General features: G+C 39.1%; 1 protein-coding gene across 10 annotated transcripts in view; it reads left to right on the top strand.

Moving 5' to 3' along the window:
* The window catches only part of mef2aa (myocyte enhancer factor 2aa), an 81,031-nt gene that overhangs the window by 5,600 nt on the left and 57,249 nt on the right, over positions 1-18,182 (top strand). The gene's annotated exons all lie outside the window — the stretch shown is intronic.

Raw genomic sequence — 18,182 nt, 5'->3', positions numbered from 1 at the left:
GTCACGTTGAATTCTCAGCGAGGATTTGACGCCGTGAAAACGTCAAAGTGTGTGTTTAAAGGGCGCAGTCAGACGCGCGCGCGCTGTTGATATCATTCAATTGCGAGAAACTTTTACACGATTCGTCGTCAACAGTAAGACGCTGGTGAGAAGCCTCACTGCAGGTCCTGGAAGACGCACCATGTGTGAATTATTAGTCTTAAAAGTCCTTCACACTTAATCTTATAACCGAAAGTGCGAACTGTACTTTGTAAAACAGGCGCGTCGTTTGGGCAAAATAGTAATCAATGTGTGTGTAATAACACACTTGAGCCGTCACAACAACAGCAGTTTACACAGTGAATAATACAAGTTGATATTGTGTTTACAGCAAATTGTATGATTGCACAACTTCTTAAAACCATGTAAATCCTGCCAACTTGCTTGTACTGAAAATACAGTGGATTATTTTGTGTATATATTTTTCGAGTTTTTGCGTTTTGGCGCTAAAGCTCGCCAATTTTGAGAACAGCTTGGTGTTAGTGGTACTGAAATATAGATGGTGCTGGTCAGCTCGTGCACGGTGACATCACTACACTTGCTTATTGCCATACATGTTGTTACCAGTGTTGTGTGTGTGTGTGTGTGTGTGTGTGTGTGTGTGCGTATCTGCAACAATTTAACACAAGTTGCAAAGCTCATAGTGGCCTGACATCAAGCTTTTATTTTTGCACTTTAACATAATATACAGTGATGCAGTTCCTTATATCTGACTGTATATTTTCTGATTCTAAACTAAACCACTCAGTCATTACTTTGTTTCAGAGATAAAAGGGGTTTTGACTGATAAAAGCTGAATTTTGAACTTATGTGACATGTTTTGGAGGTACACATTACCTTGAGGGGTTCTTTTAAGACTTTTTTTTAATGTAAAGTGACATGTTATAGGATGGTGCACGCCAAATTTCTGATCAGCTGTATGCTCAGTATGATAGCAGAGCTCGTGAAGGAGGATCTTTGCTGTCTGGTGGTTCTTTGAATCTGTGGGACTCTTGTGACCTTAACCCCCCCCCCCTCGCCAGAGTGGCCAATGGCCAACAGTAACCTGACCTTCTCAGATGTTTTCTTGTGTATGCCTTCACCATGCTCGTGTCATTAATATTGTACAGAGCGAGTAGATTTTATTCAGTCATAGCAGAAAGTACCAACTGAAATTGTGCTGTTTACTCTATTTACAAGTTAATGCTGGTATGAATTAGGTGTTTGGAAAATGTTTGTTCCACTGAAATGTTAAGTGTTTTTTGTGTTATTGCATGGGTTAAATTTTGTAGATCAGTAAATTCAAACTATCAGCATCCACAGAAGCTTAGAATTCACTGTATTATTTACTTGCATATATTTAAAAATGTTATTTTACAGTAAATATTTTACTACTTCACCCCTCAGTTACCAGGACAAATCAATGACAAATTGTATTGTTTAAGTAAGTCCTCAGTGACACGAGATGTTGCGGCAGTTTTAAGCATACCTTTTTTTTCACTGTCCATTTAATGTTAGCGCTGTTGTGATGGTGTGTACATTACCATACCAGCTGGCTGCCAGTGATTTCTAAAGCAAAGCAGTAAAGCACCCTTCAATCTGCAGTCATTAGCTTCTGTGCTGCCCCAGGCCTCGCCAGTAATGGCCTTGTTGCTCATGATCCACATCACGTGAGCTCTTATGTCTAATGTGTGGATGAGGGATTCTTTCAATGCAGCTGAAATGAATATCATTTTAACAATTTATGTCGTGCATTACTCAAAGGAATGAATATGATGTCTGTGAAGGCACACAGAGCCGTCACAAATGTCTCTCTCGTGCATGTTGTTACTGTAACCTCACAGACCCCAAATGTTCCACTTTTGCAAACACACAGTGGTGTATGTTAATATATCTGTTGGATTTCTCCCTCTATCATTTAATCAACGATTCAGTTATGATAGATAGATGATGTTCCACGGTGACTACCTCTGTTTATTAAATGTTTTAGCCTTGTTACATGTTATGTTTTTGTGCCCCGGCATGTCTCTGTAAATGTGAGTAAGTGCGTGTGAGCGTCTTAGCACAAGTTCTCAGTGGAGAGGGAGAAATGAGAGGTGGTGACGGTGTGAGGAACGGGCAGCTGCAGCATCTTTTACTGCACTCCTCATCCCACTTCAATCTCAGTGTCTCAGCTTCTCCTTCCAGGAGAAATGTGGAGTGTGTGGGCGAGTCGGATCTGCAATTAACGCCGGTTGTCAGAAAGAGAATGCTGGCGTTTACACGATGCTTCTGAATCACTGAGTGAAAGTCTTTCTCCTCCACTCTCCTCCTCCCAGGACATTTTTCCAAGGAGGACAAAACAGCAGAAAGCTGAAAGCCAAGGATGTATTGAGTGAAAAATAAGAGATAGAAGCTGAACATTTGGTGGTCCAATAAAGAGGATAGTATTTCTTTGATTGTTTGGTGAGCCAAGAAGGTTTTTTTTAAAACTGAAAAAAAAAATTTAGCTTTAACATTAAATAGTGATTATGGATATTATGATGTTTTAGGATTATTTGATAATTGTGAATATATTTTTTCAATCTTTTGGCTTTATTTAAACAGTATGTTTAGTAAGAAAAAAGTGGCGTCTGTAGCCTTCAGAGCTGATCTTAAAGTATCTTAAAGTGAGCTTTAGGATTTCTGGTAAAGACTATGAACAGTGAATACAGTTTCTTTTCAATGAAATTGACTTCATTGAGGTACTGAAACATTCAGAAAGTTCCTATAGATTCACGGACAAATGTATTGAGGTGTTTGGAGACACATTTTGCCACAAATGAATAATTGTCTAATTTTTTTATGCAGTTCATTTGAAACAGGTGTTTTTTCAGTTCACAAAAAAGTGGCATGATAATACTTAGTCACATTGCAACTATTCAGCGTTCTCTTTCGACTAACAAAAGCGTCTTGGTAACATGATTCATTGTTTATTGGAGCTCTATCATCAATATGGAGATTCCAGCGTTTTCCTGTGAGACCTGGAGGTTGGATGCAGAATCTTGAGCCTGGCAGATAATGTTTTGGACTGCAGTTAACTGTAGACCATCCTCTGTAGACTAAAGAGAAAATACTTGTGATGCTTTTTCTATAGACAAATAGCTGACCAGGGATGTGCAGAAAAAATAATATTCAGACCTAAATTATTAGCTTAAAGCGCCTTGATTTCACGTCTGTAGACAGGGTTTTTTTTTGTTAGTTTTTGTTTCTGTCTGAGTTTGGTTAATGCTATGTAGGTCACTGTGGGCCTTTGGTTAGCGATTGTACCTCACTTTGAGGAGGTCCTGGGTTCAGTTCCTGCCCCTCTGTGTGTGTGTGTGTGTGTGTGTGTGTGTGTGTGTGTGCTGCCTGTATTATATATATGTTCATGTGCTGCTGGGATCATTACAAGCCATTGGTCTGCTTGTAAACTACCTGCGGGTGTCATACAACATCATCTAGCTAAATAATAGGCTACTTACTATTTTGCATGCAGTGGTTGATTCAGAGTTAAAGGTCCAGCGTGGAGGATTTGGTGGCATCTAGAGGTAAAGTTGCAGAATTGAAATTTCTTTCGTGTGCGAAGCGTTTAGGTGAACTGTGGTAGCCGACACAAAAATACAAATGGCCTGATATAGAATCAGTGTGTAATTAGTCCTTTCCATAGACTGTTTATAAAGATGGACGACATGACAGCTCCCCCAAAATGTAGCTTTTTAATCTGAATCGCCTCCTGGTGTCTGACTGCAGTATAGGTCATAAAGCCCGCCCCTCAGTGTTAGTGAATGGGACATAGGCCAAACTTAAAAGTCAAAGTACATGCCAAATAAATTTTTCCCAAAAATGGTTTCTGTCGCTGAAAGTAGTTCTCATCACCCTGATGTTTGTTTTAGTGATGGTTTCATGATAGGTTTGGTTTTATTGAGTTATCAAACTCTACAAAAAGGGGATTTTCCGCCATGATTGACAGTTGTGAAATCCAGTTCATGCACTTGCATTATTTTGCACTGCGTGCGATTGGTCGGATAGGTGTTTTTGTGGATGCAGATATTGCTGCAGCGCTGACTTGGTGGGATATTTTAGCTTCACTTAAGCATTGTGAGGGGTAGGTGGAGATGCATTGTCCATCTTTATATACAGTCTATGGTCAATTTTGGGCTGCTGTAGAAAAACATGGTGGACTCTGTGGAAGAGGACCCACTCAGTATCTAGAACTAAATGGCTCATTTTAAAGCCTGCCATTCAACGATTCTTTTTTCCATGTGATTGTAAATGAATGAAAACATAGATATGAAAGTTATATAAAATTTTGTGCCACTAGATACCCCTAAATCCCACACACTGGACCTTTAAGAGGGAATTGTATTTATAATTAAAACATAGTGCATACACTTTAATACAGTTTTAAGATATCATCGAGTCAATTGATAGCACTGAGGTTGTTACTTATATAAATAATTTATTTTAACTTTCCAGATATCTATAATAAATAAATATAATGACATTGTACTGTCATAAAACCCCCGATATCATTAGCTCTTATATTAAATAACAAACTATCACTTGCTGTCAGAGGCTCTGCTGATAATCTCCAGTAATGTGTAAGCTCTCTAATAGCCTGAGGTAAGCTCAGAGGGTGAATGTATTACTCGCTGAGGCACTGTTTGTATAGCAAGACAGCGAGCAGTGACCTTTCAACTGTCCTGCCCTTGACTGAGACCTCTGGTGGTAAGCCACCCCGTTTGGCTCGCTCAGCACATGTGCTGCTGAGCAGGGCAGAGCAGCTTAAGGCCGCACCGTCTTTTCCTGTCTCCCCTGCTCTTCCAAACGAGGCCTGACTGGAGGTCTTTCACCTCTCCAACCCCAGACCACACAGGAGAAGCAGCGGGAAGATCCTCAAGCAGAGCCGCACTCTAATCTGCTGTTGATCTGCTTCTGTGGCTATGATCCTAGTCTGTCTCTCACTCCATGCTGGTCACTGACTGTGACTCAGAGTACAAACAAACGCAGGGTGATATGAAGCTGCTGTAGCCACAGAAAAGTCCCAAAATTGGTTTGTGTTTTTAGCACCATATATATCATTTCTTCTGGGTTCCATCAGTTGCTAGCTACTGTGTTAAGTTTTGATAAGCCACATGTCGAATGATAAGGGCATCCAAGAAGCACAGCCCCCCACCAAGGCCTATAGCCCAGTCTCCTATGATACGCAAATCTGCAGGTGCCACCACTCTATGTCTGGATGTATTGCCAAAACTATTAGAATAATATAATGTAATATGGTTGTGCCTAGCTGAAGCCTCATCATCTCAGCTGTGTATTATTATTAACTCTTTGAAACCTGGGTTGAGGTCAGTTTTCGTGTGCTGCTTTCAGATGCCTTTCATGAGTATTAAAACCTTTGAACACTGAGCAAATTGGCCTGATTCTTTCGAAAACATGGGGAACAAAGGTAATAAGCAACTTGGTAAGAATTGTTCCCAAATTGCAAGAAATAACCAGATTTAGAAATTTACTTTTTTATTTAAAATTTCAAGCGAAAAAAAGAAAAAGCTCCAGAAAAAACTTATTTATAATTATCATAATTAATTTTATTTTTATATTTTACTTTTTACTAATTTCTTGCAAGTTTTTGGGTAATTTCTTCTTTTATTGCTAGTTGCCTTTTTACCATGTTTTATGAAAGAAATAAAGCCAGTTTGCTCAGGTTTCAAAGGATTTATATGCACTTCTTAAGTGAAAATATATTTTGCAAACTTATCATTAGAGCTGCCTTTTGAAAGTTGATTTGAATAATCATTCAGAGACCCTTGAGTCAACTTAGATTATTCAAATTGATTTTTTTTTTGGTGTCAGTGTGTGACACAGTGTGTGTGGTGTGCTTCTAGGGATGTTTCAGTCCAGCGATGTAGCTGCAGAGTGAGGGCTCCTCACACTCCTTTCACGCTGCTCTCTGGTGCAGGCACTCAGATCCAGGGTGAGTCTGAGGGAGAGGGAGACAGCTGCCCTGAGGAAGAGAGGCTTTGCCTGTGCAGGGTCCAAGATGACGTTATCATCTGCCTTCTGCTTAGAAGTGCTGAATTTGTAGCTCAGAGCAATGTCATATAACAAAGTCTCAGGCTTTTGCTTGATATTAAGCAAAAAATGTTGTTGCACGTTTCCCATTCGTCAATAGCATGCATTAGCTTGGAGGGCTAATTTGGCTTGTTAAGTATATCTGAACACCACTGTCAACCTGAATGGCCTGCCGAACCCTGTTCAAACTATCAAACTCTGTATGGAAAGAAAGGAACAAATAATCAAATATTTGTATCCTACATCCAAATCCTATTCTACTGATGAAGTTCTGAGTTGGGTACAGGCCTACATGACATACATTTGTGAAAAACAGAGAGCAATTTATTGTCATGTACATATGTACAAATATTAAATGCTTAGACTGAAGTAACATCATCAACATGGCTGCTTGTTATCAAAAACAGTTGTCACGAAAAACTGTACATTCACATTAAAAAGACATTTTTTCTTGAGTGAAATTTAAACACTTATCTATGGTGGAGTTTATTTCAGACAGTTCATATTTGCATGTGAATAAGAGTATAATTAGTCTGACTAAAACTGGACTTTTTCAATACATGTAAACAAGTTAGTCTGACTGAAATCGAACTAAACTGAATTACTTGAAATCAGACTAACACACCCAGATAATATGATTAGGAGTCAAGCTATTCCGTCATGTAAACACCTCAGTCGGACTTTAACTGGACCCGGCATTCTGCGCATGCTCCTTGTCGCTGTGCCAGCCTCCCTCAGTGGTCACAGATAGGAACTGTATTTATGAGGGGGGAATTGGTACTGCAAAACAGGTCAGGCATGAAAAAAAATGTAAGCACTGAGGAGAGACTTGTGTTTTTAATTTAGGCTCAGGTGAGGGACATAAAACATGAGTACAAGTACATGTAGTATTTTATATTTGTTTGAAATAAATAATGCAGATATTTTTATATGATGCATTTTAGTATTCTGATCATAACATAATTGTATTCAATGCTATTTTGTATTATATATAATTGATTTTCTTTCTTTTCTACTATATATTTTAAACAAATTTTGTTACTAGATTCATTATTTGTATTTGTATTTTTTGAAGGTACTTTTTTCAGATTCTTAATATATAACACTGACACTTTTTTTACCATATATTTTATATTATTTTTAAAAATAGATTCAATTTTATTTGTATGTATTTATTTGTTTACTTTATTCAATTCTGTTTTTTATTATATTAAATTGACTATTTGTTTTTTATACCCTGCATTTTAAACTGATTCTGTCCATAGATTCATTATTACTTGTATTTATTTTGATTTGTTTATTTTCTATATTTTATTTGTTTATTTTATGAAGTTACTTTTAGCTTCAGATTTTTAGTATATAACACTGACAATTTTTTAACCATATATCTTATACTGATTTGGTTTTTACAATATTCATTTTTACTTTTTGTATGTATGTATTTTTTTTATGTTTGTTGCATGAAATTTCCTTTATTTTCAGACTTTTTAAAATGCATTACACTAGGAAAATGTTTGTGTTTTTTAAGTTTTTTTCTGATGCATGTGGTTAACATATTATACAGTCTATGATATTGTATTATTTTTTTTACAAATGCATTTCATAGTGTAATTGTTAAAGGGTAAAACTGATATTGAATTTTTTAGGTGCCTTCAAACTAATCAATGAAGGCAAAGTTCACTCAGCACCGTTTAATTATATGTACGTGACACGGTGGTTTTCTGCTCTGTTAGTTAAATTACTGTAAATATACAGTTATGATTGTGATCCGGTCTATATCATAGACTGTATAAATAATATAGGTTCATTGCAGCTAGCTGAAAGGGGGCATATCTCCTCCTGCTGTGGTGGAGTCGGACATACTTCCATCAATAAATGGATTCTCCCTCGGTGCTTGTTACTGGGACAAGGACAGTAGTCCTATAACCATAGGTCAACTAAACTGTGCACGTAAATGTACGTACTGCATATATTTAGGCTTCCATAGCCACACATCAGTTTGAGCATCTTTACAGTTGTGGTGGTGTTGCAATGCTACCAGTTCTCCCATTAAACCACTGTCCCTACGTGCTCTGTAACGAATTCTTTCTGTATGAGGTTTAAACAACTAAATATGTAGGCTACCCCATTTGTAGCTACTCCAGGTACGTGTGAATGTAAATTGTGATATGAAGTCATCGTATTTCTACACTTGGCTATGTTTTGTCAATGATTATCTTTTGCCAAAGCAGAATGCCAAATGAAAGTGGGAAATAATTAGTGTATGGGTCCTGTGATTCAGATCTGCTCCAAACTAATGGGTTCTTCCTTGGCCCATGCTATACCCATCCACCGATTTTCATGTCAGTCGGGCCACTAGTTTTCTTGGTATAAACAAACACACAGAACAGAAGATATAACCTCCTTGGTGGAGGTAATGAGCAGAAAGAATAGCACATAAACACTATGTGGTTTGGGAGGATAGACTGTGGAAGCATACGGTGGAACAGAGGTGATGACTTTGAGAATGCAAGTCATTTAACACCTCTCTAAGTTGCCTCGTCTCCCTTCTTTGGCTTATTGGAGTGCAAGAAAAGCCACACCATCACACTATGCGTCATCTCAAAAGTGAGTGGGCCACACTTGTAGGACTTACAACCCAAACCCGTGTGTCCTGTGGTTTGGTTAGTCATTGTTTTTTAGCTTGTTTTCTTGTTTACATGAAACAGACATTTGCCTGCATACAGACGCAACAATAGCCCGTGACTGTGTTGCTACTCAATACTGCTGTGACGTTATTAAGTTGAATCATGTGTAGAGAAATACTGAGTTAAGAAAGACATCTTTTTGCTGAGTTGCAATTTAACTGCATTTTAATGAGACTCTGAAAAAACATAAATCAAAGGAATATATTATAATCTAATTTACAACATCAAAAGATCTCCCATGATTGCTAATATACCCCACTGTATTGAATTCCTGATGTTCTACTGTAGCTCTTAAAAAGTGTCTCTCGCTGGAGATTTAACTTCTCTGGCTTTGTATGGAGTTGATTAAGTAGAAGCATCACGAACAGACAAACAATTGAATTGTGTGCAAAGTAAACTTTCTTCAAAGTCTGCTAAGCTGTGTGTGGTGAAGCTGTTGACTCTGTTCTTACCGAGTGCTAAAATAGGCGATTTGAAACATTCAATCCAGCCTTCTATTATGTTTCCCAAGACAACAAGGAGTCGGGTCCTTGGAAAAGTTTTTATCAATGGCTGGTGTAGTAAATACAACTGTGAGACCTGGGTGTCACAGCTCCCACCACCAGCACCATGACTAAAGTCAAGTAGCTGCTCGGAGGAAGAGATGGAACTCCTGCAGCTGGAGCAGCCCCGTGGCCTCCTGAGCCGCAGGAAGGAGGTCTGGCCCGTGATATCGTTGTTTTTCTGTTTGTCTGAGAAGCCATGTGAACCAGGACAGCTGGGAGGGGGGGCTGTGATTCCTCCCATTATTGTGCAGCACACATCAGCCATATGAACAGAGAAGGGAAGTGACCCCCCCTGCTCTCTGGAAGCTGCTCCGGGCTCTGACTTGTAGTTCAGAGTTGTCTTCCTCTCTGCTGTTAGGGCTTAGCTGTAGCAGCATGAACGCTGCAACGCCTTGCACATGTTCTTCGTTAGCCCTTTGAAACCTGGAGCAACATTATTTTATTGTGCTGCCTTTAGATGCCTTTCATAAGTATTTAAACTGGTTTCAAAAACATAGGAAAACGGGCAAATAATAGTAAATTAAGAAAGTTATTTTTAAAACGCTAGGGAAAAATGTCAAGGGGAAAAAAAAATCAAGGGAAAACTATATTTATAAATCTTTCTAATTCTTTATTATGTTATGAAATTATTATATTTTTCCTAAAACACTTTTTTTCCAGGTAATTTCCTTGTTTTTTAAACTTTATTTTTTGTTTTTATTTTGTAATTTTTGTAATTTCTTTTTATTAATTTCCTGATACTTTTTGGCCCATTTCTTCTTTCGTTGCTCGTTGCCTTTGCTCCATCAGTTTTCTTGCTCATCAAATCAAGCCTATTTCCCCAGGTGTCAAAGGGTTAACTAGAGCATGAGTTTCCAAACTGTTGTACATTGCATGGAGCATGTGAAGGCAGCAATAATCCAGTTGGTCCGATACCATTTGAAAGGTCTAGAAGAGCAACAAGATTAAATCATTTTATCCCTATTCAAGTTAGCAGAGCTCTAAACAGGAAGTAGCCAGCTTGGCCAACAGAAGTCTCTAGTGTATTTTCTGTATGGCCCCAGTGATGCACAAGCAGCGCTCATCATTCAGGTAATTTCATACTGCAGAAATAGAGCTTCTTTGGCTTTATATACCACCGAGCAGCTTCCATATGAACGGGTCTCACCTCCAAGACTGTATCCAGGTCTCTTAATACATCCATGGTTTATACCTATATAGGGTGCAGGTCCTCACCCATGCTGTCCACCATGTTTCTACAGTAGCCCAAAACAGACAAACCAAATCCTTACTTGCTCTGTGAAGGGCCATCTGTGTTTATCCGCAGTTAGCTGCTCCTCCACATTGAGCCAAACAGCATCGGAAAAACAGATTTTCAACATGAATCTGCTTTATTTAGACTTTTACTGGTTTAAAGCACCAGGTTAGTTTGTTTTAGAGATGAAGAGACCTCTTTTGATAAGTCAGCTCCCAGTTAAAAAAAATACCTGAACATCTGGATCTGAAGATATCTGAGAAAAAATCAAGCATTACAACATTATTAGGGGCCTGGGCTAGCAACCCATCAACATAGGAGAAACTTTGATTTGTAATGTGAAACTGCTTTATTCAGTGTTTTTACTGATATTAAGCACCTGGTTCATTTGTTTTGGAAGGAAAGAGTCATCTGGGGATAATCTGGCTTCCTGTAAAAACCTCCTGAACAATGAACACTGAAGGACTAACGGGAAGTTGACACTTGGTACACATGAAAAGTTTCAGCTGGTTGCAATCTGCAATCCTCACCACTAGATGCCACTAAAACCTCTGAATACCACAATCTGTTCCTTTAAGTAAACACAATTTGAAAATTCCTGGTGTGCCATATTTGTCGTTTTTTTATTTAGTTAAAACTCTACTTTAAAAATCAAGGACATTCACAAAGTATTGTCTTTGCATGTCCGGTCTCTAGATCCCAGCTCTCTATAGTGTGACTATGATTGTGAGTGAGGTGTTGAGTCTGCCCGCTGTTTGTGCGTCTGCCCGTCTGTCCTCTCCCTTTCTCCCAGTCCACTTTCCATCTGTGTGCTGTGGGCTGCAAATCTAGTTGAAAATGGTGTAGTGTTTCCACCAGTGAGCTGCTGCCAGCCTGTATTCATGTCAGACTTCGTTGTTCTTGATTTTGTTTCCCTCCACCCCTCAACCTCTGTCGCTGGTCCAACTGCCAGGGGTGTTAGGAACGTATAGAAGGGTTGAGGAGGTGGAAGAAGGGGGTGGGCATCCATCAGCAGCCGCTGGCCCCGGGACTCAGGACCAGAGGCTATCAGCAAACAGTTTGACTGAAAAGGTTCCTGGAGAGGCGAGCAGCAGCGGGGCCTGCGGGGGTCTCTCTCTTTCTCTCTCTCTCTCCCTCCCTTTCTCTGTCTGACTCCCTCTCTCTCTATCACACTGTTTGCACACAGAATTCATGTGACAGCTAGCACACATCATCTGATTTGGGAGAAACTGTGGGCTGTAGCTGCAGAAATGCCCCTCAGATGATTTGCTCAGTGAATGCAGTTTATTGATGTCAATAGATTTTCAAATTGACATAGACAAGAGAAACAGTTTACAGTTTTCCAACTTGTATCAGTGACAGAGAAATTATGATATATCTTGCACATTTTTCGGTCCCATCCGCCCTGTGAAAATCAGGCTTTCAGGAATTGTCTGCTTTTGTAACTGCTGTTTACTGTGACAACACATCATTCACAAAGCAGACTCTGATTATTCAAAATGAAAACTGTCTCTCAGTGTGACAGTACAGACACCTAATAACATAAAAACCCATGACAAACATGCACAAAGCCAGATTTTCTACAATTTCCAGCTCATATGTGTCACTCTGTGTTTTCAGAAAGTGTCTGTTTCATTTGAAATGTATTGCATGAAATGAAATGTGAGATTAACAGGTCCATGTGAGACCATTAACAGACTAATTCTATAACATGAAATTGTATGGGAAAAAATAATCAATTCTACTTTAGCTAGCCCCTTTCACTGTTGTTATGACTCATGGCCATCCTCACTGCTCAGATTGCATAAACCTTTTATGTAATGGAACACTGTGGGAAAGAGGCATTGAGTGGAAGATAAAAATGGGGAGAGAAAATCAAATATTTATTCTGAGCTTTTTAATTTTTTTTCCATTAAAAGCAGACATTCTCTGAAAGCAGCAACTGTAATCCTAAACGATATGGACTACATGCATGTTTACAACAAAACTTGTCTGTTGCAGCGCTCGCTATTTATTTAGTGAAATCTGCCTGCTGATCATTAAACACTGGGGGAGAGTTGAATATCGGGAATCTTAGTGTCTAATCTCGATCCACAGTGTTTCAAAAGATGTGTTGAGATCGGGTAAATGTGCTGCTGCTGAGACACATTATGCATGACGTTCCTAATATCCTTACACTGTGGATTCCCCCTGGAGGAAGATCTTGGTTCATCTTTGCTGTTTACCAATTCTGAGTTGCGGTCGGCGCAACATCAAAAGGCTGCCATGGCACTTAACACAGTTCGCAGGGTTCCTGTGAGGGTGGGGAACTGTTACACCCCATAATGCTGGCATTACTGTTGTTCCCTGGTGAGTAGTCCATCTGATGATAGACAGCCATGCAAATGGACACATGCCATCGCATCAGACCACAGCAGCCACACTGTAATGCTATGCAAATGCATAAACCTCTAGGACCATGCATGTTTTATTTGTGCGAGTTTGTGTGCAAGTGTTATAAAAACCGTAAGTGAGTTTCTTTGAAACATTTGCTCCACCAGCAAATCAATCACAAAACAAACAAAAAACTTTATTTATTATTAGGAGCAAAGTGTGACACAGGAAGTGTTCATCCATAAAGAGGGCAGAACACTGATGCTGTGCCATGTCAAGATTGACTTGTTAAAGTGACACACTGTCATAAGGAATGTCGGTGATGGAGGGCTTTTGCTCACAGACATAGTTTGTTAAACCAGCAGCGTTAATGTGAAGTGATTAGTTTGCTTTTAGTCTGTCAATTGCATTTTTACAGATATAGCATCACAAATTGTAGATTGGCTGATTATTAATTCTTTCAAAGGGTCAGAAGGTTAACCCGATGGTTTCTCAAGTCCCCGTGATGCTGTAGAAATATTGTAGCTGCGAGAATTTGAAACTCCAGTGGGACACCAGCCTCAGATTGTGCCTCTCATGTATCACTATTACATTAGAGACACAGAACTAAACCTTAACATTTTTCAGATTATAAATACCTTGCAATCTTTCAACACTTACAGATGTCCTGAAAATATTTTCTTGAAAGACTCTTAGAACCATCTGGATTGGAATATTTTCAGTTTGCTAGCTGCACAATAAAATGAAATGAAATGAAATCAAATAAAAATAATTAATTTAATTCAGTATAAATAAACAAATAGATTTTTTTTTTTTAAAGAAACAGAATTTACATATTTAGATAATAATAATAATAATGATAATAATAATATTTTACATATAATTTACTATTTACCCCAAATTTTAAATGAAAATAAATATTTACCCATATACAGTTGTGTATGGTAATTATTTTCATAAGTACTTTGCTTAAGTACAAATTTGAGGTAGTTTTATGTTATTTGAGGATAGAAATCTCGTGCAACTTTCTACTTCTACTCTACCACATTTCTGATGGAAATATTCTACTTATTACCCCCCATTTATAGTTACAACTGTAAGAACTTAACTTAATTTTCTCACACAGTATGAAAATAGCAAGTGCAACTGAAACAGAGCAATCAGTCACTGTTTGACAGAAAGTGAGTGTTGACTGTTTGACAGAAAATTAATTGGTAACTACTTTGATACTGTGAAGTAATTTTTCATGCAAAAACATTTCATGGTTCAAGCTTCCCAAATTTGAGTTGCTGCTGCTTTTGCTTGTAATTATTTTGATTTTATACATTTTTTTCATTGAGTACTTTTGCTTTACATTAAAATACGATACTTTTCTGATTATACTCATATATCTCTACTTAAATAACATTTACAGTATAATGCAGGACTTGCAGTATTCTTTGCAGTGTGGTAATTTTATATCTATTGAATTGAAGGATTACACCGTAAAACCTGCTGAGCTGATTTAACTTAATTTTAGTTAAACTTAAGAATTAAATATAAAGTAAAGATAAATTAAGATTAGTAATGATATTTACTCATGTTTGTAAGGTAACTTTTATTACATTTTTTAAAAAATTTATATGTACCTAATTTTCTTAAGTTGCAACTTAAAAATGACAAGTTTAATTAAATCAATTTTACTCAGTTTTAGCAACTTCTGTAAATCAAGTATTCTAAGTGTATATCTGCTGGTTGCAAACTAGTGCATCGTATTTGTATTTTTGTAAACAAGTTAAGAAAATAGAACTTCATTATTAGCAAAGTCCTCTTTGTCGTGATCAAGTTAAGTCAGACTAATTAGGTCTACTGAAATTGTTAAGACTTAGAAACACTTAAATGTAAAGTAAACATAAATGACGATTATTAGTCACTTTCCTTTTTCAAGGTTATCAGAATCCAAGATTATATTAAGCGGGATAGATTTTACAGTACAGAATAATTCTTCCACCACCGCCAATATATATGACATAGATTTGAGTGAGGAATTATGTTATTTCCAGCTACCACCTTCATGTGGAATAGAAAAAAAAGAGATCAAATGAGTTAAAAATGATTCGTGCCATGAGATGGACTGAATATTTTTGATCCAGATTGTAAGACGAGTCTTTAAAAAATGTGGATTTACCTTTAGAACAGCATTAAGTGTTCTTTTATGAACCTTCAGATGTTTCTTTCATGGATCACTGCGTAGTTCTCTTGACGGGAACTGGGATGCGTAGTTCTGTGACTCAAATGTAATGGTGATACTTCAGAGGCACAAACTCAGGCTAGTAGGACAGTATAGCAACTGTAGCATATGTCTATGATTTCTCAGTTGTCAAATGCATTCATTTTTAATGAGACATGATTCATCACCCCGCTCATGCATCAAGGAAGTTATCCTCATTTTCTTTGTTCATAAAAGTTTCACTTAAATATGCATCGAGGGATTTACCTTGAGATGGAGAGTAGCTTTTCGACATGAAATGGATATAACTGTTAGGAGAGGGTCACCACTTTATCCTTGAGAAACTGAGAATCCATTCATTGGCTGGGCTCAAGAACCTGACTGACGCAAATGGATCATTGGGAATAGAAGTGTCCCAGCAGTAATTATGTTACAACGCCGCTGCCGCGCACTACCAGTGAGGTGGGATGGGACGGGCGCGGGGTGCTTCTTTTAGTCTTGTTTCCTTTACATCTTTCCACATAGTTAACACAGTCATACTGTCCTCTCTCTGTCTGACTCTTCCTCCCTTCCACTCTTGTTTTCTTTCTCTCTCTCTTTGCACACACACCTGCTATCAACCACACATGGAAACTTTCTGACTAACCGTGTAACCTGCTCTGTTGAACGAATGTCTCCCCGCTCTGTTTGACAACTCTTTAAGTGAGGGAAAAGTTGGTAGCTGATCATGTTGTCTATTTGTTGTCTTCCTGGCCTCTAGATCCCCGCTGCCCAGGCCTCGGAGCTAAAGCAAAAAATGTCTTTCATTTTTTTCTTGCTATCCGGGGCTCTGTGGCACTAAGTCAGTTAAAAAAGAGACATGGAATTAATGTAATGTCAATGGCGTTTCCTCATGAAACCCCAAGGCACCTAGTCAAAGTCACCTTGCATAGTCCTCTCATCCCCTGACAGTACTGTGAGAGTGAGATGGAGGATGTCTGTCTGGTAATGCTGTCAGCACATGATGTCCTTTGGTTATTAGTTGTTATATCCACTCATCGTCATTCAGATTTTTTAGATTGGATACATGTCCGGTATTTATCTGAGGAGCGACATCATTTCCATTCAGTCGGCAGTGCAGCATGGCCCCACAGTGAAACGTTTTCTCAGCGAGAGCAGGTTCATCCTGTGGGGTTTTCTTTCCTTTTTGAAGGTGATAAGTAGCTTTTCATCTCCTGGTCCCTGTCTTACAGCACCATCCCCCAGCCCAAGCAAGGTGCTAGCAGCATGGAGGATTGTTTGAACTTGCATCGATCCAATGTGGGATTACAGCTGGGTCACTGGAGAGTTGGACTGAGCTACCAGTCATCAGGGCAGATTAACCACTCGCTGTCTGCTTGGCTGCCATTTCAGTGCAGCCTCTCACTGCTGTCTTTGTGGCTGTCCCTACTGTGTGGGTCACTGTCTGCTTTTGAACAATGCATTTTTATATCTCACTCTATTGAGTTAATTTCAGACTGATTTAATATTCAGAGGAAACATATTGCTTAATGAAATAAGATGCTTGACTAGCTAAATCTGTAAGCACCTCATGGGACATTTGCCAGTCTTCATTTTACAATTTTTAAAATTTTGACCTGCAGGTTTTTCTTTTGTGCAAACCGTGTGTTTGATTCTCTTTCAACACCTTCAGGGTGTTCATATCATAATCATTTTACTCTCTCCTTTAAATGTTTAAATTTTTCTCCGGCACGAGAAGTGTCACCCCAAGCAACGCTTTACAGAGGAAGGGGAAGTACTGCAGAAAGTCCACGTTTTGCAGACTGCCTCACCTCTGTCTACATTTGTCAAAGCCTCCTTTTTCACTTTTTTTTGTTCGCATGCCCTTGCGATAGCTCTTATTAATTATATCTCATTAGTTGCCTTGGAAACTGAGGTGAGGGAATGTATAGCATGAGTTCAAAGAAAGAGAGAAAGAAAGCGGGAGTGGGGGAGGTGTGTGTGTGTGTGTGTGTGGGGGGGGGTGGAGAAAGTGGTTGTTGAGGGATCAGCCGTGTGTCAGATTAGCATCAGGAGACATTAACACTAGTGATGCTGCTGGGGCCACAATCCTGCCTTTCACTGCTGGAGAGGGAGATAAGCGTGCTCTCACAAAAGGAGAGAGGGAGAGAGCGTGAGAGGGCTGGCTTGCCTCCACTCCCCTCAGGCCAATAGCCCCATTTACAGGTATAGCACCTCCTGATGAAAGCGAGAACAAAGAGGTGGATGTTCATTTCCTACTGCGCTGGTGTCAAGGCTCCATTGAAACAAATCGGTAAAACTGTGGATTTAGCCTGCTCTGCTTTATGTCTCCAGTCTGCCAGAAGCTAATCACAAACCAAGCCACAGTGTTGACACTTTGAGTTCGATACACTTAAGAACGCCGTCATGGATTATTTCACGGAATCCCCATATCAATGCACATCAGATTACAGCGTGAGGCTGTTCTGTCTTATCAGAAATGTAGTTCTGTCATAATCATGTTGCTTCAATGTATATTTACTAGTGTTGTTAAAGCTGTGATTCATTCTTATGTAACCAGTGGAGTGTTTGAATAACAAGGAAAGTTCTCTCTCTGCTAATTGTAAAGTGAGCGGCTGAAGGCAGCGTGCACACGTCGTCCAGCCTGTGTAATGATCCTTTCAGTAAACAACATAAGCAGACAGAGTGAAGCCACAGGAGATGAGCCTCTGTTGTTGTTTAGTCTCAGACTCACAGCCAGGACGGTATTACGGGGAAGGATCAGAGGGGATGGGTGTCCCCAAGGTGGTCCCTCCCTTTCTTCCTCCTCTCCATTTCCTTACCGGCTCCCTCTGACTCCCCCGCAGAGGGGCATGTTGAAGGGTCCTGAATAACAGGAAGTGGAGGGGCAGGAAGTTGTCTGCCCACGGCCTGCGGTAGGATACTGAGGCTAACGCTGCTTTGCACAGGAAGCGCAACTGTCACGGCTATGCTCAAGACTTTGGCTGCTGTCCATTACGTTCAGAGAAGTGGAGGCATGCTTGCAGCACATGGTGGCTGCTTCA

The sequence above is a fragment of the Plectropomus leopardus genome, chromosome 7, assembly GCF_026936395.1.
Source record: "Plectropomus leopardus strain MGB_pleo_1.0 chromosome 7, ASM2693639v1, whole genome shotgun sequence".
NCBI classification, from domain to species: Eukaryota; Metazoa; Chordata; class Actinopteri; order Perciformes; family Serranidae; genus Plectropomus; species Plectropomus leopardus.
Note: the sequence above shows the minus strand (reverse complement) of the source record. Positions and strands in the feature narration are given on the sequence as shown.